At 41.0% G+C, this 23,328-nt stretch overlaps 1 pseudogene; it reads left to right on the forward strand.

The window, feature by feature from the left end:
* Positions 1 to 22,469, forward strand: part of LOC103222126 (malate dehydrogenase, cytoplasmic-like) — a 66,989-nt pseudogene extending 44,520 nt beyond the window's left edge.
* Positions 22,470 to 23,328: the final 859 nt, after the last annotated feature.

A 23,328-nucleotide genomic window follows, 5' to 3' on the forward strand; every position in this document is an offset into this window, starting at 1 on the left:
TAAGTTACTCAATCTCGAGTATTGCTTCACAGCAGTATGAAGATGGACTAATACAAGCTCTAAAGCTAGGATAGTGACTGGAAGGCTCCCCTTCAGAGGGTTTAAACTTATGTTTCAACAACCCAATGTAAAATGAAGATCTGATCAATTAACCAGGTGATTGAATTGAGGAAGATAGCCAACCAAAGTTATTCTAACTTTGGAAAGAAATTTTTTACCACCTTCACATTCTAATAGATGAATCAAATGAATAGTGATTATTATCACATTAGCACTATAAATGCCTATGTGATTCAGTGTTATGAATACACACACTTCAATTTTGCCTAGGTATTTTCATTATTCTCTGTACCTCCATCATAACTCCACTGTGTATGCTTATGATTTTTATCATTATAAATAAGTTATTACTCAGACAATAAATGTATTTCTTTATTAAAACTATTTAGGATGATTGTATTAGGTTGTATTTAATCTCTTTATTAAGATGGTTGGCTGTCTGAATTATTTTGATATGCACTGAAAACAAGAAGTAAATAAATATAACTTAGAAAAAACAATAGGGCAAGAGATTGAAAGGAAGGTTAGATTTCACCATCTTGGTACTGAGTGTGTGTTCAACCCAGAAAACAGGAATTCTCTTCTTTTCAGAATGACTATGTTTTGGCAGGCAAAACTGCCACTAATTTATTGATTTCTTCTCTTCCTGTTAAAAAAAAATAGTGAATATTTCACTTAAGCCTAACTTGTAAGTATCAAGACAAAAATACTATGACATCGCTGTAGTATTTTTTTGAGTTGACATTTGCACAACTCAAACATCCTATCTACTTTTTAACCAAGGATTGTGTATTACTGAAATTGAGTGGCTGTGTTTTACCTCTTTGCTCAGATGTGTTTATGAAAACCATTGAGGGCAGGCATGGTGGTTCACACATATGAACCTAGCACATTGGGAGGCTGAGACAGGAGGATTACTTGAGCCCAGGAGTTTGAGACCAGCCTGGGCAATAAAGGAACACCCCATCTCTTAAAAAATCTTTCTTAAAAAATTAGCCAGGCATGGCAAAGGGCATACCTATAGTCTTAGCTATTTGGGAGGCTGACACAGGAGGATTGCTTGAGCCCAGGAGTTTGAGGCTACAGTGAGCTACTCTTGTGCCACTGCCCTCCATCTTGGGCAACAGAGAGAAACCCTGTCTCTAAAAATAAAAATAAAAATAAAAATAAAAAAAGGGTTGAGTACGAATAAGGATTTATTGGGAAACAGCTGTCAGTTTCCAGCCTTTGATCATCTTCCATTCCTCCCCCTGAATATTGCTTCCTGAATGATTGGTCAGGTGACAGCTTTAAGACTTAGCTCAAACCCGTTGGAGCCTGGCTATCCAGATGACCTGGTGTGGCTGGAAAGGATTTTGCCCTGCATGGATGTGACACTGTGGGATGATGTCAAGGGCTCTGGGGTGGGACAGAAACAAGTGGAAACTGGATCTGCCTGTCACTAGCTACTTGACCAGGGCCAAGAGAGTTTTCCCTTTCTGAGTTGCCAATTTCTCCACTGTGAACTGCACACAGTGGTAAGTACAGTGGTCACTGAGTGGGTGTAGTGGGCCTGCTGAGAGAATTCATTTAACCTTCTTAGGCTCAGGGAATGCCCACCTAGTGGGGCTTCTCTGCATCCTGTTCCTCTGGCCCTTGTCCCAGACCTCTGCACTCTACCATGAGGAAAATCAAACTGAATTTTGATTCAGTTTGGGCCGCATCTTTAACAGAAGCGCTATCTCTAGCAATCCTGTATTTTGTCTCTGGTTAGCGCACAAGGATTAACGTACTTCAGGTTTTACCTTTTCCTTTGGGCTGTGAATTCCGTCAGGCCACAGAGTTTGACACACTTATCTTTGTCTTCCCGCCATCTTACCCAACACCTGGAGAGGTACAGCTGTTTCATAAGTGTATGTTGAAATGAAATAAAATGAATGTAGTACATGGCAGAAGGTTGTCTCTTTTAAATACGAGTATAGACGAATCTATGCATTCATGCGTGCATCAAATTTATATTGATTACTTCTTGTGTGAAAGATCTCCAAGCTCTCTCCTCAGCTTCAAATATGTAGAAACCTTCTGTTGAGCTGACGAGGAAAAAGAAACATAAATTTTTTAAACGACCTAAGGTAATTAAGTTATTAAAATGCTTTTTCAGTGCAAAACACTATTACCTATCTATGCATATGTACCTTTTCATACCAGGTTCAGACTCTCTTTTCTACTTAGGTTATTGGGAAATGCTCATCAGCTTCAGCTGAGATTTTCATTGCTTTGAAGAACTCATTCCTAATTTTCATTGCCTTAAAAAATGATAAAAACTTCTTCGTTATTTTTATCACATTTTTGTCACATGCATTTATTGTCTTCTCTGCAGTCTCGCTATGCATCTCTCAACAGCCTCGTGACTCCACCGTGTTTTTGCATTGGGTCCTCTGCGGGAGTAGAACAATATGGCAAACACTCACTTAGCACTTACTGTGCGTGAGTATTATATTGTAAGCACTTTACACTTAATGACTCATATTTACCTTCTGAGGTAGGTTAAGAAAAAAAAAAAAGGTAGGTAGATAGTTTTTGCATCCGCAAAGCCCCACTTTGCAGATGAAAAAATTGACGTTAAGTAACTTGCTCAAAGCCCCACATTTGGTAAGCCATGGAGCTGGAATTTGAACCCAGGAAGTCTGTCATTAGAATCAGGGCCCACGACCACCATGCTCCACAGCCACAGGCTACAATGAAGATGGTGCATTGGACTCATTTGAATGTAATCCACATGCAGATAGAGTTTGCATATGCTACTGGGAAAACCCTTTGAATACTACCAGGACCCTATCATCTAGTCAATCTGTAACACCCAGAGGGAGTTCACATTTTTCTCTACTGCCATCCGGCGTAATGTCAGCTCTGTATTCAGGCACAGGAGGAGATATAGTTGTGGATACTCAATAAGTACTTACAAAATATGAAGGATCCCTAAACAGGAAAAGCAGATATTAATACCTTCACCTCTGTGGTTGTAATCAGTAGGCCTCCCTTTCATGAGATAAGGAATTACTTTATAATGTCAACGTTTTTCTATAAATCTATGTTGGGCCATTCTTGCATTGCCATAAAGAAATACCGGAGCTGGGTAACTTATAAGAAAAGAGGTTTAGGCCGGGCGTGGTGGCTCACACCTATAATCCCAGCACTTTGGGAGGCTGAGACGGGTGGATCACCTGAGGTCGGGAATTCAAGACCAGCCTGACCAAAATGGAGAAACCCTGTCTCTACTAAAAATGCAAAATTAGCTGGCCATAGTGGCACATGCCTGTAATCTCAGCTACTTGGGAGGCTGAGGCAGGAGAATCATTTGAACTCGAGAGGTGGAAGTTGTGGTGAGCTGGGATACGTCATTGCACTCCGGTCTGGGCAACAGGAGCGAAACTCTATTTCAAAAGAAAAAAAAAAAAAAAAAGAGTTTGGACTGATGATGAGTCTGCAGGGTGTACAGGAATCGTGGCACCAGCATCTGCGTCTAGGGAGGCCTCAGGAAGCTTAAAAATCATGGTGGAAGATAAAGGGGAACAGGGACTTCATATGGCGAAAGCAAGAGCAAGCAGAAGAGAGCCAGTGGTAGGAGGAGGTGCCACAGTTTACAACAACCAGATCTCACAAGGAATCACTCACTAACAAGAGGACAGTACCAAGGCATGAAGGATCTGCCCTGATGACCCAAACACCTCCCACCAGGTGCCATTTTCAACACTGGGGATTACAATTCAACATGAGACACTGGGGGATAGCCAAACGAGATCAGTATCCTTGAATGCAGCAGAATGTAGTGATCCTCTCAAACTGAGTGTAAGGGTTTGCTGTACAAAGCATATTACTCATGGCCTCTTTATTTACACTGGTGTGTTGGAATTTAAGTTGGCTGTTGCTGTAGTTTGATGTTCAGCCACTTGCAATCTTGGCTAGCTAACATAAACTCAGACGTTTGGAGTCATACAGAGATTCCTGTTTCCAATATAGTATGTAATATAGTGACTTGGTGTGGGGGTGTCAATTTGATGACTTCAATATCTGTTACCTAAACATATAAAAAAATACAGTCTGTTTCAGTCTTACAGACTGTTATAAAACCAAATGAGGTCATGCCCGTAAACTGCTTTCAGCTTTTTGGTGGAAAATACATAATAAACAGTGTGTCTTCTTCTTATACATAATAACTTGTTGCTGGGGAAGAGCTCAAAATTACCTTACATGGAATATAAGATATTCATGGAGATATGTGGAAATTTATGTCAGTCTCCCTTGTACTTATTTTTGGAAATGGCAATTTTTCCCAAATAAGAAATAGAAACTTATATGGGCAAATGTGGACTGTTAGAATAAAGTTTTCCTTTATCTAAAATTCTTTCCAAAACTAGACAAATAAGTAAAACCAGATAGGGCGTGTGTGTGTGTATGTGTAATTTTTATGAGAATTACAAATTGGGTCTGTTGATCTCAGGAGCTGTCAATCACAATATAATCAGAGAAGAAAATGTCTTGATGCTAGTATCTTTGTATGGTGGTTGTTTCTGAACAATACTGTATTGCTTTCCTATCAAGCACATTGATATGTACACTGAGGTTCATTCCGCATTTGCAAAATAACTCATGAACAAGTCAATGTTCAAGATAACTCGAGTGAAAAGAACATCATAAATGTGTAATAACTATCTAACTATACTGGATCCTGGCATGTTGGGAACTGGCAGAGGCCAGTCCTGAATGTGCTCGCTCACTAACTGGGATCCTAGGTTGTTTGAGAACCTGGAGGCAATGTCATATGCAGGCAACATGATCGCTCTGACTGACCCGGCAATGAGGCACCCAAAGCCCCATCAGAGGCTTCGGAGATGCCGTAGGCCAGGTGTGAGGCTGAGATGGGCACCAGATGAGTGACCAAGGGCCTGGCATAAAGGGCCCTGCATGGATTTAGCAGAGCATTCCTCAGCCATTTCAGCTGGCTTCTATGCCTACCTGCTTGGGAACATTTCCCTCCTTGGCAACTTAACAGGCACTAGACGAACTCTGGCCAGATATTTGGAGCAAACAGACGCAGTTCTACAGATCTGTACTGCAATTATTTGTTTTACAGAGATAAATAAAAACTGGGATCAAAACTTTGATCAAGAGAAATAAGTTATTAATCCCCCCAGAATTTTAAAAATTCATTTCTGAATCAATTTCATTAGAACAGAAATAAGTCTACCTCAATGGGACAGATACGGAGAGTAGTCTGAAATGAATGGAAAACTAGCTTGCAGTGCTGTCTGGTGGGTGTTGATAACAATGAGGTGCTTCTTTTACCAAAGCAGTGTGTCCAGGACAGGTGACATGCTCAGAGATCAGGGTAGGGCAGGACTTCAGGGGGTGCCTGGCCAGCAGGAAAGATAATTGTTCATTTTACAGTTTGACTTCAGGTCTAAAGAATCTGCCCGGGGCTGGCCTTGAAGAAGGTTGCATCGTCCCTGCTTTCTGGCAAAGGTAGACTTTCTTATTTGAATCCTAAAGGCTAAAAGAAAAAGAAGAAAAAGAAATTGTCATTAATAACTGTTGGTGACCTAAAACGTTACACGTCATTCAAACTAATATTCCTGTTGAATGTTGTTATTACATGTCACTCAAACTAATCCTGTTGAACATCATTATTTAATTACATTCAAATGATTGACTTGCTTATTATACTAATGAAAGAAAGAAAAACTGGTAAGTGTAAACCTATCAGTGAAATGGTGCTTCTGACTCAAGAGACTTATCAGTAGAATGACCCCATAAAGTTTTCACCTCAAGTAAGGCAAAGCCATATAAGGAAAAAATTCAGCCGGGCATGGTGGTTCATGCCTGTAATCTCAGCATTTTGGGAGACCAAAGCAAGTGGATTGCTTGAGCCAGGAGTTCAAGACCAGCCTGGGCAGCATAGTGAGACCCCTTTTAGTTTATTTGTTGTTGTTGTTGTTGTTAGTGCTTATCTATGTCTTGTTATATTTTTACCCCAAATACACTATTTGTATTATCTATTTTCAGTTCATGGAATGTGTATGTATTTCCATGGCAGTAAGTTTTTCTGTATAACCCATATAATCATTTCAATGGGTGTATTATATTCTATAATATGAATCCCTCATCATTTAGCTGATCTTAAATTTTAATATTTTTATTGAACATCCAGATTTACTTTCTCTTTTTGAACAAAATACAGATGGTAATTCCTATGTATATCTTTGTTTTCTTGCTTAGTGAGGGTAGAAACAAGGTCTCTTGTTTATTGCTGCATTCCCAGGAATTAACAAAGCACACAGTAGACATGTAGTATAATAAATATGAACTGAGTGAATTAATGGCCTGGTTATTTCTATAGGATTAGGAGTGGGACTTGATGGTAAGGCAGGCAGCCTAGTGATTGGGGTGGTTGAGCTGCTTGTGGCAGGGACCAGAAGTCATCTAGGTTTGCTGACGCTGGAGGTTGCCTGGGAGAGAGGAAGAGGCACAAAACTGGAGTTGACTTCTTCAGATATTTGCTGAATGCCTACTGTACACAGAAGGGCAGGAAATAAAAATCACTTCCTCTCTTGCTTTGTTTTTCCAAAGTGGTCAGTCTCCCTCCTGCAGGAAACCAACGTTTGAGGCTAGTTTCAGGCCAGTGTTCCTTGTCCTTTTCACCCTGTTATGCCAGCAGTAAGTAGAGAAGAATGGCAAAGAGCCTACCAGATTTAAGTCTCTACCTCTTACTGGCTCTGTGACCTTCAGTTGCCTAACCCCTGGAACGCTGGTCTTATCTCTGCAATATAGGGGTGATAATAATAGCTAATAATAATAGTTGTTGTGCCTTGCGGGGAGTAAGAGATTAAGTGTTAACTATTGCTAGCTAATATTATTATGGATTCGGTAAGCTTCCATAGGTTCCCTTTCACCCTTTTTCGTGACAGAAAGGCACTGGAAGCCCCAGACAAACCAATTTACTGACACATGTGTATAGGTTGAGTTTTCTAAAACACAATCATTTTATGAACTAGGGACCATCGGCAGCTACACTGGTTGACTGAGCAGAGAAATTTTTGTTCTTGTTCTCCTAGCTTTTAAGTCATGCTTTTCCACCACATAGCTATTAATAAACAACAGTGGCTGGCACCTTGGTGAAAAGAGTCACTATTTACCAACACCCCCAGTCCTACTCCCGCCCTCTTACAGTAGGAGAAAAGGTCTGTATGAGCTCAGTGGAAAGCTGTTTCTGAGTTTGGGATTGGGAGAACAAGCTGCAAAATGTCCATTGCGGGGTCCAGAATTTCAATGCATGTTGCTCTTTCAAAATAGAATAAATTGTTCATTTCTTCTCTGCTAACCACAGGTAACTCAAAGGTAACCCTAAAACCTCGAAAGAGAAGGAAGGAAAGTGAGTCCTGATGCAGAATGAGCAGTATTGTATATTACTGAAAGACGTGAAGCTCTGAAGATAAAAAGATAGAGGGTTAAGGGCCAGGCGCTGTGACTCACACCTGTAATCCCAACACTTTGGGAGGCCAAGGCAGGTGGATCACCTGAGGTCAGAAGTTTGAGACAAGCCTGACCAACATGGCGAAACCCCATCTCTACCAAAACAAAAACAAAAACTAGCCAGGCAAGGTGGTGCATGCCTGTAATCTCAGCTACTCAGGAGACTGAGGCAGGAGAATCACTTGAACCCAGGAGGCGGAGGTTGCAGTTAGCTGAGACCACGCCATTGCACTCCAGCCTGGGCAAAAGAGCAAGACTCTCTCTCAAAAAAAAAAAACAAAAAACAAAAAACAAAAGAAGAAGAGAGAGAGAGAGTTAAAAGACAGAGAGTATGGTTTACTTTAAGAAAAATTCTTGAATTCCCCACCAAAAGATCTTTCTTCTTTTCTTTGAGATGAAGTTTTGCTTTCTTTGCCCAGGCTGGCGTGCAGTGGCGTGATCTTGGCTCACTGCAACCTCCACTTCCCAGGTTCAAGCAATTCTTCTGCCTTAGCTTCCTGAGTAGCTGGGATTACAGGCGCCCGTCACCATGCCCAGCTAATTTTTTTCTTTTTTTGTATTTTTAGTAGAGACAGTTTCACCATGTTGGCCAGGCTGGTCTCGAACTCCTGACCTCAGGTGATCCATCTGCCTCGGCCTCCCAAAGTGCCGGGATTACAGGTGTGAGTCACCACGCCCGGCCCCAAAAGATCTTTAAAAATGACATTTCTTAGAATCCCATCAAGTTCAAAGGTGTAGAGTTAGAAGATGACAGGTATATGTCTCAGGGACTTACCAACTGGACCAGGAGCTGCAGGCTCCTGGTGGTAGACAGAAGACCAGGTCGTGTGTTCAACTTGAATCTTGGTGATGGGGCAGGTGACCATTCCTCTCTTGAATTTAAGGAGCCATTGATAAAACAACAGTTAATATGTTAAACACCCACCTTGAAGTCACAGAAGAGACTCCAGGTATCGCCCCACCTAAATCTCTATTAGTCGATTGTAACAAAACAGGCCATTATAGGTTGAACATCCCTAATCCAAAAATCTGAAATCCAAAATGCTCCAAAATCTGAAACTTTGTGAGCACTGACATGACACCACAAGTGGGAAATTCCACACGTGACCTCCTGGGACAGGTTGTAGTCAAAACACAAACTTCTTTCATATGCAAAATCATGAATGATGTTATATAAAACTACCTTCAGGCTACGTGTATGAGGTGTGTATGAAACATAAATAAATTCTGTGTTTAGATTTGGGTCCCAACCCCAAGATATCTCATTATGTATAATACAAATATTCCAAAATTTGAAGAAAATGCAAGGAGGTTTCAACTCTTTCCAGCTGTCTTCTTCCATCCCCTAGAGCAGAGATTGCTGTCATCAACAATCACTTCTATTCCAAGTCCCTTCTTGGCAAAAGTGTGGGCTTCCAGACCAAAACTGTACTGTTACAATCATATCTATACCAGCCAAGTGAGCGGCTGCATGGATTCTCCAGAAAGACCACCTCAGTCCCAGTGGACTGTGCCCTATGAAACTCTCTTGACCATCCTCAGAGAAAGATGCGTTCAGTGTAATTTGACCCTGTACTACTTCCAAAGACCTTCAGTTACCAAGCCACAGCACATCAAAGCTACCATCAAAACATAATGAGGCTGGTATTCTAAAACGTTCAAAAAAAGAAACCCGAATAATCCAGCCCTTGGTATAAACAGGCTTTTATTCTCAAGTCAGGAAGATAAACTGATACATATGCTTCCATTAAAAGGTTGACAAACTACTAAAAATATAGCATATGTACTTAGAATGTTTGCTTTCATCCGTGAGGTCAATATCAACTGGATTTATAATATTCCACACTTCAGATATTGACATTGGGATGAGTGAAAAATAACTTTATTAAAATGTTTTTTTATTGTACCCTTAAAAACAAAAACAAAAAGGGGCTGACTATTCTGCAAATTTTGGATACCATTTAAGACCTCAGAAAGTCTGGAGGGAACCACTGTTTCCAAAGCCTGCTGGCAGCGTCAGCCTAAGAGAGCAAGTGGCATGCACAAGTGACTGAATCAAGACCACAACAAAGTATGGAAGAACTGGGCGGACAGCATCAGGAGCATTGGCAGGAACTTGAAAACCACCAGACTGGTTCCCATTGCAGTGTGCAATAAATAGTCTTTCCTTTGCTTACAGTTATAGTTTGCTGCTCCCTGTGAGGAAGGCCCTCCTTCCCCTCTTCTCTCCTTGTCCACCCTGCTTAGGTGTCTCTTTCACTGATGATAAATAATGAAAATCTTTGGCAAGGTATAATCATAGCCTGATGACTACACTAAGTGTGTGCATTTGTACATCTGAGGGTCAGGGCGATGAAGAGGGAAACCAGTTCCTCTGTAATCAAAATAACTTGATAACACATATCATATATTATAAATATTTAAAACACAGTTAACAAAAATATTTCTGATATTTTACTCCCTCAAGGGCATAGGCCCTTTGTTCAACAAATATCATGCCTCCCTTTCTTCTAAAATGTATATCTGAATCTCTTTTCAGACACGAACCTCACTTTGTTTATTACCTTTGATTTCAAAATGTACATTTGAGGCCGGCGCGGTGGCTCATGCCTGTAATCCCAGCACTTTTTGGAGCTGAGATGGGTGGATTACTTGAGGTCAGGAGTTCAAGACTAGCCTGGCCAACATGGTAAAACTCCATCTCTACTAAAAATATAAAAATTAGACAGGCATGGGGGTGCGCACATGTGGTCCCAGCTACTCAGGAGGCTGAGGCACAACAATCGCTTGAACTCAGGAAGCGTAGGTTACAGTAAGCCAAGATGACACAACAGCACTCCAGCCTGGGCGATAGAGCAAGACTCCATCTCCAAAAAAAAGTATGTTTGAATCTGGTCTCAAAATATGTACTAGAGTTTGTATTGTATGTTTATTAACTTTTGAGTCCAAGGATTATTTTCTTTGTAGACTGCAAAACAATTTCCAGAAAGGTGGTGAGGAGGAGGGCTTAGGTTGTACTCAAAATAGAACACTTGGAAAATATATATGTTACGAATTCAGAGGGAGCTGTCACCAGGCTGGTGGATGTCCAACTCATTTCTTCCTGAATGTAGATTTCTTTTTAAGGGAATGGCAAAAGCCATATTAAAAAGAAATTCACTAGTAGCAAGAGTATGTGCTAACACAGATCTTCAGAAGATTTTAAAAGCTTACTTAACACCTTCATAAATCCAAAGCGTGGAAGTATGAACAAAAGTGTTATGAAGAGCTGCTGAGTCCAGCTACCATTCCTTTTCCAAGTCTCTTACTTTAACAACACCTACCTGTGTTTTTCCATTTACATTACAAATTAGAAGAAATTTAGTACGAGACAGACCCTTGCTTGCTTAAATGGCAAGAGTGAGGGCAAGGGCAAAGCCAGTTGATGAGTTAAGTTATTTATTATTGCCTGCATTTACTCATTCATTCATTCATTTATTCAACACTGAAAGATTGCCTTTTGTTGGGCCAGACCCCATGCCCAGCACCATATAAATAAGGCTTTGTGTGGTGAGATAAGGAAAAATTAAAGTAAGTACTATATGACAAGCAAAATAATGGAAGGAGATGTAAGAGAAGTACAGAGAAAAGATGGCTTCATTCTACTTGGGAGAAATTACTCAAAGGAGATCTCTGGGGACTTCAGCTGGTATTAAAGAATGAAGATGTCTTTCATTGGGTTTTAGAGGGAAGGAAGGAAGATTCTAGGCAGAGACAAGAGCAAGCCCAAGTGCACAGAGACATGATTCAGCATGGCACACTTAGGAAATTTCAACTGTCACTGGAGCACAGTTTGCAAGGGAGAAAGCAGCAATAGATGAGGCTAAAATTTCAGATAATATCCAATTGGAAGTCAAAGTTATTTTTGAAGCAATGGAAGCTGTGGAAGGGTTGCTTGTAGGATATGCTCCGGTCAGATTTTCATTTAGAGGGATCAGTCTGGTGACAGTCTTGGGGTTGGATGAGAAGGAGAAGCAGCAGAGAGTTAATCGGCAATAATCCTTGTGACAGAGGGTGGAGCCCAAGCAAAGGCTGGGGCAGTGGGATGGGGAGAACGTGTATTCAGTAAATATTTGGGGGTAGCATCAGCAGGTCTCTAGCCGTAGATGGATGGTACCATAGGTAAAGGCAGAAAGTTGGGATACCTGCAGCAGTCTCAGTTGCTGGCTTGTATTCATTATAGTAGGCCAGACTAGTGCTTCTCACACTGTTGTAGGGAGCTTTTACTTTCAATTTGTGATCACACTCACTGCCCATGAGTAGTATGTCACTCGCGCCATATGCAACTCACTACAGGAGTTCATCAGTACTCAACCCGGTTATACCCTGCTCAATGAGATGAATCCACTCATGACACTTAGGTAAATGGTAGTATCAAATTATTATAAAAGCTTCTTAATGCTTTACTCTCGAAACTATGTTTCTCTTATTGTGGACTAGTAATAAATTGTTCATGAATCAGCACCAATTCATGAACTACACTTTGAATAGCTAGATTATGATTAAAAAGTACATTTAAAATCATCCCCAAATCTCAATGGCTTAACACAAGGGAAGTCTGTTCCTTGCTCACTGTTCACTTAACTGTCTGCACCTGGTTGATAAGTAGTTCTCCTCCTCTTGGTGACTCAGAGACCCAGGCTCCTTGCACATTCTGTGCACCATCCTCTAGGGCCTTCTCTCAGACCCAGATCTATCTGCCAAAAAATAAAATGACATGGAGGAGAAACATCCACTTCTTAAAAACTGTGACCCAGAATGGCTCATATCACTTCCACTCACATTCCGTGGGTTAGAACTCAGTTGCATGGCCACACCTAATTGCAAAGGAGACTGGGAAGGGTAGTCCAGTATTATACCCAGGACAAAGAGGAAGTGAACTAGGGGGTTGGGAGACAGTCCACGGACTCTGACACGTGAGTATTCTAGATGGTACTCAGAATGACGCTGCTAACAAACCACATAATTCCCTCCAGAAAATATATTCAGCCTGAGGTGCGGTGAAGCCAAAGACAGACTCCTCAGAGGAGCTCAAGGCTTCCCCACAGTCCTGAGCTTCAACCTATCTCACAGCTTTGTTTGGATTAGGGACAGTTCAGATACAAACGAAGGCACATCTATAGCTTTTGCACAAGGCATACGTGCATGGTTAATTAAATATGCAAGGAGTGCCACATGCATATGCATGGACGCTCAGAGGTTGTTTATTACCTTTGATTTCAAAATATATGTTTGAGGCTGGCATATTGTGAATGGACTGGTTCACACTGTGCAGGAATAGATGCCCCTTTAAGCCCAAAGATTTACAATCTTCGTATCTCTACATACGGCTTTTATCTTGGCTTTATTTGGCAGTCTTGCAAGTCAAAAGCATACCTTTTGAGGTGGGTCAAGTTGATCGTTCTTACAAGACAGACTAGGGGCTTGGAGAGAAAGACAAGATCATTTACAGCAAAGGCTGAGCCTCTAAAACGTTCAATGTGGATTTAGACTTATTTGCTCACCACTTATTCACTGACTAAATAGCTTCTTGGTTCATTAGTTTTAAGTGCTACAGCTAAATCATTCACATTTCACAGAAAATGTAATGAATGCGATTTAAAATGTCACCCAAATAAAGAAATGTAAAAATGTCACCACCACTCTCTGAGTCCTCTTTAGTGCTTTTCCCAATTCAACAATTAGTTTCCTTTACTACCTTTCCATTTTCTCTGCAATACCCTAAAAATGGAATTGAGGCAAACATTTTAAAGGATCATTGGGTTAAATTCCAGACACTTAAGGAAAAGGTTGCCACCCTCTTCAGAAAACAACTCCTTGTGCCACTATGTGACAAGGCATCAAATATTTTAATACAATTGCTAAGAAGACAGTAGTTTTGGACCTGGCACAGTGGCTCATGCCTGTAATCCCAGCATTTTGGGAGGCCGAGGTGGATGCATCACTTGAGCTCAGGAGTTCGAGACCAGCCTGAGCAAAAAAGTGAAACCCTGTCTCTAAAAAAAATACAAAACAATTAGCCAGGCATGGTGGTGTATGCTTGAAATCCCAGCAACTCAGGAGGCTGATGTGGGAGGATGGCTTAAGCCCAGGAGGCAGAGGTTGCAGTGAACCAGGATTGTGTCATTGCACTCCAGCCTGGGTGAGAGAGCCAGACCTTGTCTCAAAAAAAAAAAAAAAAAAAAAAAAAAAAAAAAAAAAAAAAAGGAGGAGAAAGAAGAAGACAGTAGTCTTTTGTGGAGGTGTGGAGTTAGAATCCCTATCTGAGCTTCTCCATCTTCTAGCTCTGTGACCTGGGCAAGTGACCGAATCTGAGCCTGGGCTTCCTCTTCTGTGAGATTTGGGCAACCCCATAGGGTTGTTGTCTTCAGTCACATGTGACACCAAAGCCTGGCATGTAGCACACACTCAAGGAATGGTGGGTCTACTATTGTGGCAGTGGTTTGTGTCCATCAGAGAGAGACTTTAGAGGTCAAACTCCACTCTTCAATCAGTAAGCATCATAGGGATCTACCATTGTCCACTGTCTCCCAGTCTCTATTCTGGGAAGGACAAGGAGGAAGCAGAGCATGGTTACTGCCTTGCTGTATGGCAGGGTGTATCCATTTGCTGGGGATGCAATAGCAAAGCACTACACGCTGCATGGCTTAAAACAACAGAAACAGTCTCTCACAGTCCTGGGGGCAAGAAGTCTGAAATGAAGCTATTGGCAGGGTTGGTTCCTACTAGAGATTCTGAGGGAGAATCTGCTTCCTTCTCACCCACCTTCTGGGGGTTGTTGGCAGTCCATGGCATTCCTTGGTAGGTATGAGCTGCATCACCCCAATCTCTGCATCTGTCTTCACATGCTCTTCTTCCTTGTGCATGACTGTGTCTGTGTTCTCTCTTTTAAGAACATCTGTCATTGATTTCAATCTCATATTCTAATCTGTTGTGAACGGATATGGTTTGGCTGTGTCCCCACCCAAATCTCATGTTGAACTGTAATTCCCATAATCCCCACATGTTGCAGGAGGGGCCCAGTGGGAGGTGATTGAATCATGGGGGCAGCTACCTCCATGCTGTTCTCATGATAGTGAGTGAGTTCTCATGAGGTCTAATGGTTTTAGTTGGAGCTTTCCCCAACTTCGTTCTGCACTTCTCCTTGCTGCTGTCATGTGAAGAGGGACATGTTTGCTTCCCCTTCTGCTGTGATTGTAAGTTTCCTGAGGCTTCCCCAGCCATGCAGAACTGTGAGTCAATTAAACCTCTTTCCTTGATAAATTACCCAGTCTGGGGTATGCCTTTGTTAGCAGCATGAGAATGGACTAATACATGAACTCATCTTAACCTGATTACATCTGCAAAGACTTTCCAAATAAGGTCACACTCATGGGTCTGGGAGTTAGGACTTCAACATATCTTTGGGGACCATCATTCAAACCATAACACAAAGGACAGCAAAGAAGCAGCCATTCTTTCTCTTTGTGGTGTTTGATTTCCACGGTGCCCTGGAATCCCTTTCACCCATTGCCTTGGCAAAGGTGTAGCAGGGACAAGAAAGCATTTCCGAGAGAATCTAAGGTCAGTTAACCTGCACTAAGCATCACTTGGGCCACTTATCCGTTGAAACCAGAGCAGTGCCCGGAAGCATCTTGGATGAAAGCTCACTTCCCTCTTTTTTCCTTGACAAGTTTCAGAGAGGAACCTAGTGTTGTCCACGGCTGTCTTCATATCTTCTTCCCTTTGTGCTCTGTCTCACCTCCTGCACTGAGGGATAATGGCAGGGACATAGAAATTTTTCTCCAAGAAATATACTGTCTACTTCCAACATTGCCCCATGCAGCTAGCAAGAAGTTCTAGGACTCAATCATATGGGATCTTTCTTGAAACCTGCTTAACTATCTGCATTAATAATCAGCCTGAGGTCAGAATGGGTAAGAGTTGGTGGTGTTCATCAGCACTCCAAGGTTAGTACACATTGCCACACTTCAATTCCTATATTTTCTTTGTGGTCATTAGGCTTGCCTATGTGGAAAGAAAGACATACATGACATGAAACTTAAAAAATTATTTGCATGCATGAATAAAACACCATTTAAAAGTAATCAAATTGCTTTAATAAAGTTTTTTTATTCTGAATTGTGAGCAAAATTGCGAGCATTTGTGAGGGCCTGGGATAAAGAACAGGTGCTTCCAGCAGCTGTTTAAATTTTGCCAGGATCAGCAATGACCGCAAAGCCTGTGGCAATTACCCTCACTGACAAGTTGTCTTAAAAGATATGAAAATAAGGGGGCTCACCTTCCCAAATTCATCTTAGATACCCATTTTCATTGTTGTTAACATGATGCTTTTTTACAGATAATCAAAGGGAAGTAGGCCATGGTGTGTGCGTTACTGACTTGTTGAACTATTACTGCTTTACTCAGCCTTTCTTTGTAATTATCAAGTGAGAATAAAAGGTGATAAAGCACAGGTTTTTCTGGAAACAGCAATGCACTTACATTTCCTATTTGTATCTTACTGGGCTCTTTTAAATTGTTCAGAGCCCTCAAGAGGGGCCACATTCACACCAAAACATTCGGACCAAATGAAGACATAAACAATGCACTTTCTCTAATCGTTGAACCCAGTTAGACAACATCTGATGTAAAGCACAAGAATGAAGTCAGCCTGCAGAGGATTAAATCTGCCAGGCAGCACAGCTGCAGGTCAAGCTCTCTTCTAAGGTCAGACTCAAAGACCAACAAAAGACCAACAGGTGTGTAAAGTCTGGTAGGTTAAAGGTCTTGCTTGCCGTAGATATAGCATGGGGGAACAAGAGAGCCAAAGGTTTTGTTGAGACTTGTTAACTACAACTATAAGAGTTAAAAGTTGAGTTTGGATGTTGCTATACTTAGCTTATTCAAAGGATTATCTTATTTAGTTTTCTCTACCACTCAGAGATCTTTAAGATAACAGTAATAAGGCTATTATCTTAAAATGCGGGTACCAACATGGATTCCAAGCACAAAGAAATTATATCAATGGAAAATATAGCAATTTTAACTTACTTTAGATTGTTAGATATATTCTATTTTTATGCCAAAATGAAATGCCCAAAGGAGGAATATGAAATCCATGTTATTTTAGTTATACAGGAAGCTAGTCTATTCTTGCTGTTATTGTTTTTGTATGATAAAATTTATAAGAAAATGAAACTATGATTTTTATAAGAACAAATAATAAAACATCTAGAAGCACAAAATATTTCCCCTTTAAAAAATATTATTTGAAAGTAAAAGACTGGAACTGTTGTCTTTAAACTGAGTTGTTTCCTTGTTTGGTCTGATATATTACTGAAATTTACGGTTTTATCCTAAGGTGGAATTGTCTAAAATTTAGCATGTAGAGAATATAAAAATCTTTAAATAAACATTTAGAACTTAGGCACGACCAGGTGCGGTGGCTCACACCTATAATCTCAGCACTTTGGGAGACTGAGCCAGGTGGATCACTTGAGGTCAGGAGTTCGAGACCAGCCTGGCTAACATGGTGAAACCCCGTCTCTACTAAAAATACAAAAATTAGCAGGGCATAGTGGTGTGTGCCTGTAATCCCAGCTACACAAGGAGGCTGAGGCAGGAGAATCACTTGAATCCGGGAGGCAGAGGTTGCAGTGAGCCAAGATGGCACCACTGCATTCCAGCCTGGGTGACAGAGTAAGACTCCATCTCAAATAATAAATAAATAAATAAATAAATAAATAAATAAATAAATAAAACCTAGGCACTGAGAAGTTTACCAAAACGTATATACTTGTTGTAACAAATACATATAGATAGATCGTTAAGTGGTAGCTAATGAGGGGGAAGCTATGAGTTTTAGCTTTGTTAATTCATCATTGACTTCAACCTAACGTGTGATATATAAGGACGAATTCTTTCCATTTATTTTATTCACCAAGAGAATGCTTTCTACTGTGGGACTGAATGAGTGGCAGATTATCTTTCTTTGGCCGCCATAAAATGCCAAATAGTACTTGTGGTACAAGTATCCGGATCACAGAAGCATACTGCATGGTCATTTCCATTTTTCTTTTCTGTTTTGTAAATGGAAAATAACGGACTTGATGGTCCATGGTTCCACTGACCTCCACCCCACAGATGCTCTGCCAGATGTCTGGGAAAGCACATGATAAACTACTTGCTACCCAGGGGATGGCATCATTCTGATGTTCGGTGTTTTCCTTCGCTTTTGGCCCTGGGTCTCTGGAGCGCGGGCCAAGGGATCTGATCCCAGCGTGATCCTATTTCAACCCCTGGATGCTGGGAGCGTCCCAGCTAGAAGTTTTGTGAATTACCATACCAGATGGTGAGGGTCACGGTTCTCCAACTGGGGCTGAGTTTTATTACTGCTAAATTAATAACAGTGATTGACACAATAGGAGCTAACAAGAGATTTTTCCCTTCATTCTGGCCACTGTTAATTCTAGCATCTGTAGACATTAATTTCCTTAAATTAATTAGAATATTTGGTAATGCAGGGCAGCAAGGGGGACGGTGTGGTGGGGGGCAGCAACAATGATAGAATTTTGTAGACTTCTTTGAGTCCTGGTAAGAAAACTCAATAAGAACATACTCTTATTGTGTCCTGAAAACTGGTTAGTTATCATGCTCCCTAAAGAAACAAGACTCTTCATGCTAATTTCTGTCTTACTGCTTCCTCTGGTTAAGAACATCGGATTAATGAAGTATTGTATTACGGCAATCATTTGTTGGGAAAGTACCAGCCTGATATGGTGCAGGTAGGAGGAGTGAGGGCAGGAACAGGGGGTTGATCCCAACATGATGCCAGAGGTTTATTTATGAACCACTTAGACTGTACCTGTTTAATTAAAGACGGATTTTCTCATTTTGGGGGTAGAGCCAGGAGTAGGTATACCTTCTGCTATGCTGCTAAGGTTATGCTTGGAGTGGGCTGGTACTCATGAGGTACGAGTGAAACACAGTAAACTTAAATGCCACCTTCCATTAGACTGCTAGCAAAAAATGACTAGAGATTCTGGGTTTCACTGCTCCCGGAGGAGTGCTGAGCATGGGAGAGGATGCGGGCACATCCACAAAACCTGCAGGCAGATCTAGGGGACAAGCTGCACTACCACAAATCTGGGCGGGTACCTCTCAGCAGCAACTCCAACTGGGTTGTCCCCTCAGTCAGCCCTGGAGAGACGGCCACCATGTTCTCTCTGTTTTTGGAGTCACATGTCATTGAGAATCCCCAAGCACAAGCAATCCTCCAGTTTTTTCAAAATATATAGCTATACACCAAAAACATTCTTCAGGTTTTAATGTATTACTTGCAACTAAATTCAAACTGCTGCCCTAAATTTGAGTTGGATGGGCCAGCATGATATTTTAGGCTCACCAGCTGGCTCAGGGTAGTCTGCAGACCAAAGGCAGGCAGGCTTGTTACAAAGCAGCGTTATTTGAGAAAAAAACACCCCAAAAGTGCTAGGATTCTCACAGAGTTAATATCCAAAGTTTCCAGAGTTTCAATGGACATTCCACGATTACTGGGTTTCATGGCAAAACCAAATGAGGGTATACTCTCCCCAGCTTTTCGTTCTTGAGTACAACCTAAAAATGGCATCATACAGCCAAGACTCACCCACTTCAGCCTAAGAGGCATCAAATCACTTCCTGATCAAACCTGTATTAATTTAGAAGCTTCTAGATTATTGAATATCAAGCTTGTCCAATTCATGGCCCACAGGCCACATGCTGCTAAGGATGGTTTTGAATGTGGCCAAACACAAATTTGTAAACTTTCTTAAAACATTATGATATGTTTTTTGCAATTTTTTTTTTTTTTTAGCTCATCAGCTATCGTTAGTGTTGCTGTATTTTACGTGTGGCCCAAGACAATTCGTTGTCCAGTGTGGACTGGGGAAGCAAAAACCCTGGACACGCCTGCTGTATTAATATCTATCTATCTATATATATATAAATTATATACACATAATATATTATATATATTATATATATATAGTGGGTGCTTAATGCCTGAATCCCTTCTCTGGAGATTGAAGGAAGCAGTAGGATAACCTGAAGAGAATTCTAGGAGTAGTAGATATGGGTTCTTCCACTGGCCCAGAACTTGTTGTGTAATCTTAGGCAAATGCCTTAAAATCTCTGGGCCTACTTTCCCAGTCTGCACAGTGAAAAATTACATCTGGGTCTCTTAAGAACTCACTCATGTCTAAAACTCTAGGAATATCTCATCGTACTATAGGCCAGAAAAATTGTTTAGCATTCATTTTCAAATCCTATATCTAGAAACATGCTTGAGGTCCCTTTATGTGTTGAGTCAATATTTGCCTAGGAGAAGCTCCACAGGAATATTTTAGAGGGATAGTGACTTACACAGAAAAGCAGAACTCTTAAGTGTTTCATCACATTACTGGTGTCTTTCACAAGACTGTTTCTTCTTCTTCCTTTTATTCTTGAACATTAAAATGTTGTTAAAGATTGTGTCAGCCACGAGGCCACAAGTGTGAAGCAGAGTTGAGTTTGCCTGCATGAGAATGGGTTAACGTCACCCCTCTAAAGTGGGTTGTTTTAGTCTCTCCACAATTTACAAATAAATTTTGTATTTTACCTAAGCTGGTAGAAAGTAACCATTTTTAACCAGTAATGGGAGATGAAAGTATACACATGTATGTTTATGCACATATGCAAATATATTTGTGTATATATAAAGGCCATGCTAATTATCATCACAAGTTAAAGTACCATATTCCACCTCAATAATGCTTTAAAAATACAAGGCAAAATATATAATATTTATAAAAAAAAGTTTTAATGGGAAAAAGTTCTAAAACCACAAGATATATTCAAATCAAGACTTAAAATACTTAAGTCTCTCCTACCTGTCTCATTTCAGACTTCAGTAAACCAGCTCTTTTTTTTTTTTTTTTTGAGACAGAATTTCGCTCTTGTTGCCCAGTCTGGAGTGCAATGGCAAGATCTCGGCTCACTGCAACCTCCACCTCACGGGTTCAGGCAATTCTCCTGCCTCAGACTCCTGAGTAGTTGGAGAGGCATGCGCCATCAAGCCCGGATAATTTTGTATTCTTTTTAGTAGACACGGGGTTTCTCCATGTTGGCCAGGTTGGTCTCGAACTCCCAACCTCAGGTGATCCACCTGCTTTGGCCTCCCAAAGTGTTAGGATTACAGTCGTGAGCCACTGCGCCTAGCCACAAGCCGGATTTTCTTTTACTGGTCCTAAACTTGAAAAATGATTTTGACTTAAGTTTTCTGGGAACTTCTGTCCTGAGAAGTTTCCCTACAGTCTCAATATTATGATGACAGTCTCGTATTGAAGAAGACTGCTCTAAGCAAGTCTAGATTCAGAGAACTAGGGATTCTCCTTCCCCAATTCCACACAACACCAGACGTTTTTCAGGGGTGTGTGTGTGTGTGTGTTTGCGTGCATGTTTTCCCTCTCTTGTTTTAGTTTAACCAAACAAAAGCAGCAATGCCAACTATTTACTTACCATTTCAACATACCTAAGTATGGTATGATAAAAAGATTCTAACCCGTTGTATCACAGTAACTCTAATACCAATCTTCAAGTTATATTCAGCATCTGCCACAAGTCACATTTGTTTTTGATATAAGTTGAATTTACTCATGTGCCTATGAAATGGAATCATTTTTATTATTTATAGTGTATCATTTACCTGCTGTACAAATATTTTTGCAGCTTTTTGTATGTGCCAGCTACTTTTCTGAGCACTGGGTATTCAAAAAGCCAAACCAAAACGAAATATAAATATATGGTGCTAAAGGCGGTCACAAGTCAGTTGTGCAGTAGAGGTAACCCGACTCCCTGAGGCTCACTTTGCAAGTGCTAAAATTGTCACACAGTTCCCCGTTTTCTGAACCAATCCCAGTCCTTGCGACTAGGGCAGCTGGTCAAATCATATATTCACTGCTAAACAGTATTATAAATGCATCTGTCTTTGGTAAAGATTAGCCTATCATTCTTGTGCCATTGGATATCACCCCTGTGCTTGTTGTCCTGAACAGTGTCCTAATGGAACAGCAAGACTGTGCCCTTCCCCTCGGGAAAGATGTCATCCAAACAAATAAAGAAGTTGCCTTCAAAGACCTGGATGTGGCCATTCTCTTGGACTCTGTGCCAAGAAGGAAAGGTGTAGAGAGGAAATATTTACTGAAAATGTAAAAATCTTCAAATGGCAGGGGAAATATGACAAGAAGTTCATTAAGGTTATTGCTATGGGAAACCCAGCCAGTATCAACTGCCTGACTGCCTCCAAGTTGGCTCCATCCAGCTTCAAGGAGAACTTCAGTTGCTTGACTTGTTTGGATCACAACCAAACTCGAGCTCAAATTACTCTTAAACCTCGTGTGACTGCCGACAGTGCAAAGAATGTTACACATCTGGGGAAACCATTCCTTGACACAGTATCCAGATGTCAACCAAGCCAAGGTGAAGTTGCAAGGAAAAGAAGTTGTTTATGAAGCTCTGAAACGTGACAGCTGGCCCCAGGGAGAATTCACCACTGTGCAGCAACATGGTGCTGCTGTCATCAAGGCTTGAAAACCATCCAGGGCAATGTCCACTGCAAGAGCCGTCTCCAACCACCTCAGAAACATCCGGCTTGGAATCCCATAGGGAGAGTCTGTGTCCACTGGGGTTATCTCTGATAGTGACTCCTGTGGTATTCCCAGTCATCGTTCTACTCATTCTCTGTTGTATTCAAGAATAAGACCTGGACATTTGTTGAAGCTCTCTCTATTAATGATTCCTCATGTAAGAAGATGGATCTTACTGCAAAGGAACTGGCAGGGAAGAAAAAGAAACTGCTTTAGAATTGCTTTCCTCTGTCTGACTATAAATCATTTTGATGTTACTAAATGCCCGAAGCAGGAGAATCTAAATGTCGTCTTTGACGCTAGTACTAAATAGTAATACTGCTATGTGTAAATTACTCGTGAAAAACAACATGTTTTGAAGATTATGTGCTTCTCAGGACAGACCTGTGAGTGACAGTTTATTATCATGCCATTAATCCTGCATTCTAACTAAAAATATATGTTCAAATAAAAAATAATAAAGGCAGTCACAGGTTCCACTCTCTCTGGTAGACACTTATTCCATCTAGATTTTGCTTCTTCTCATTTCCTTTAGAAATAGATCCTAAAATGTACAGAGTCCAAGCAATGTGTGAAGTTCTATCCACATCTTCTTACCAGGCCAAGCTACTTTAAAAATATGCAAACAGTGTTTGTGTGTGCATAAGTAAGATCAAAATGTATCACCATGATTCCAAGGTGCAAAAAAAAATGAGAGATTTTCTTTAATTGACCTTATCTTGCTCTCGTTCTCTAAAATGCTTTATTTTTGTCAACTGAAAAGTAACAAATTCTTTTAACGCACTGTGCAGAGTTAACACGGCAGGCCTGAGATTGCTATCTTTAGAAAGCCCTGCTTGCGAGGTTGGCCCTTGGCTGGTGTGCAGGAATTTGGATTTGGGGAGGGTTTCCACCATTCCCAGAACGGATAAGAAGGACTCACTGTGCCTAAACTGTACAAACAATATGGTTTCTGCCAAACAACCTCTTTCCTTGTTTGGGGGTCTGGAATTTGGGTATGTGCCAGGCAGCAGTGCCTAGTGACCCGCCCCCAATAAAAACCATAGATCCTAAGCCTCTAATGAGCTTCCCTGGT

Source organism: Chlorocebus sabaeus, chromosome 17 (genome assembly GCF_047675955.1).
Source record: "Chlorocebus sabaeus isolate Y175 chromosome 17, mChlSab1.0.hap1, whole genome shotgun sequence".
Lineage (NCBI taxonomy): Eukaryota > Metazoa > Chordata > Mammalia > Primates > Cercopithecidae > Chlorocebus > Chlorocebus sabaeus.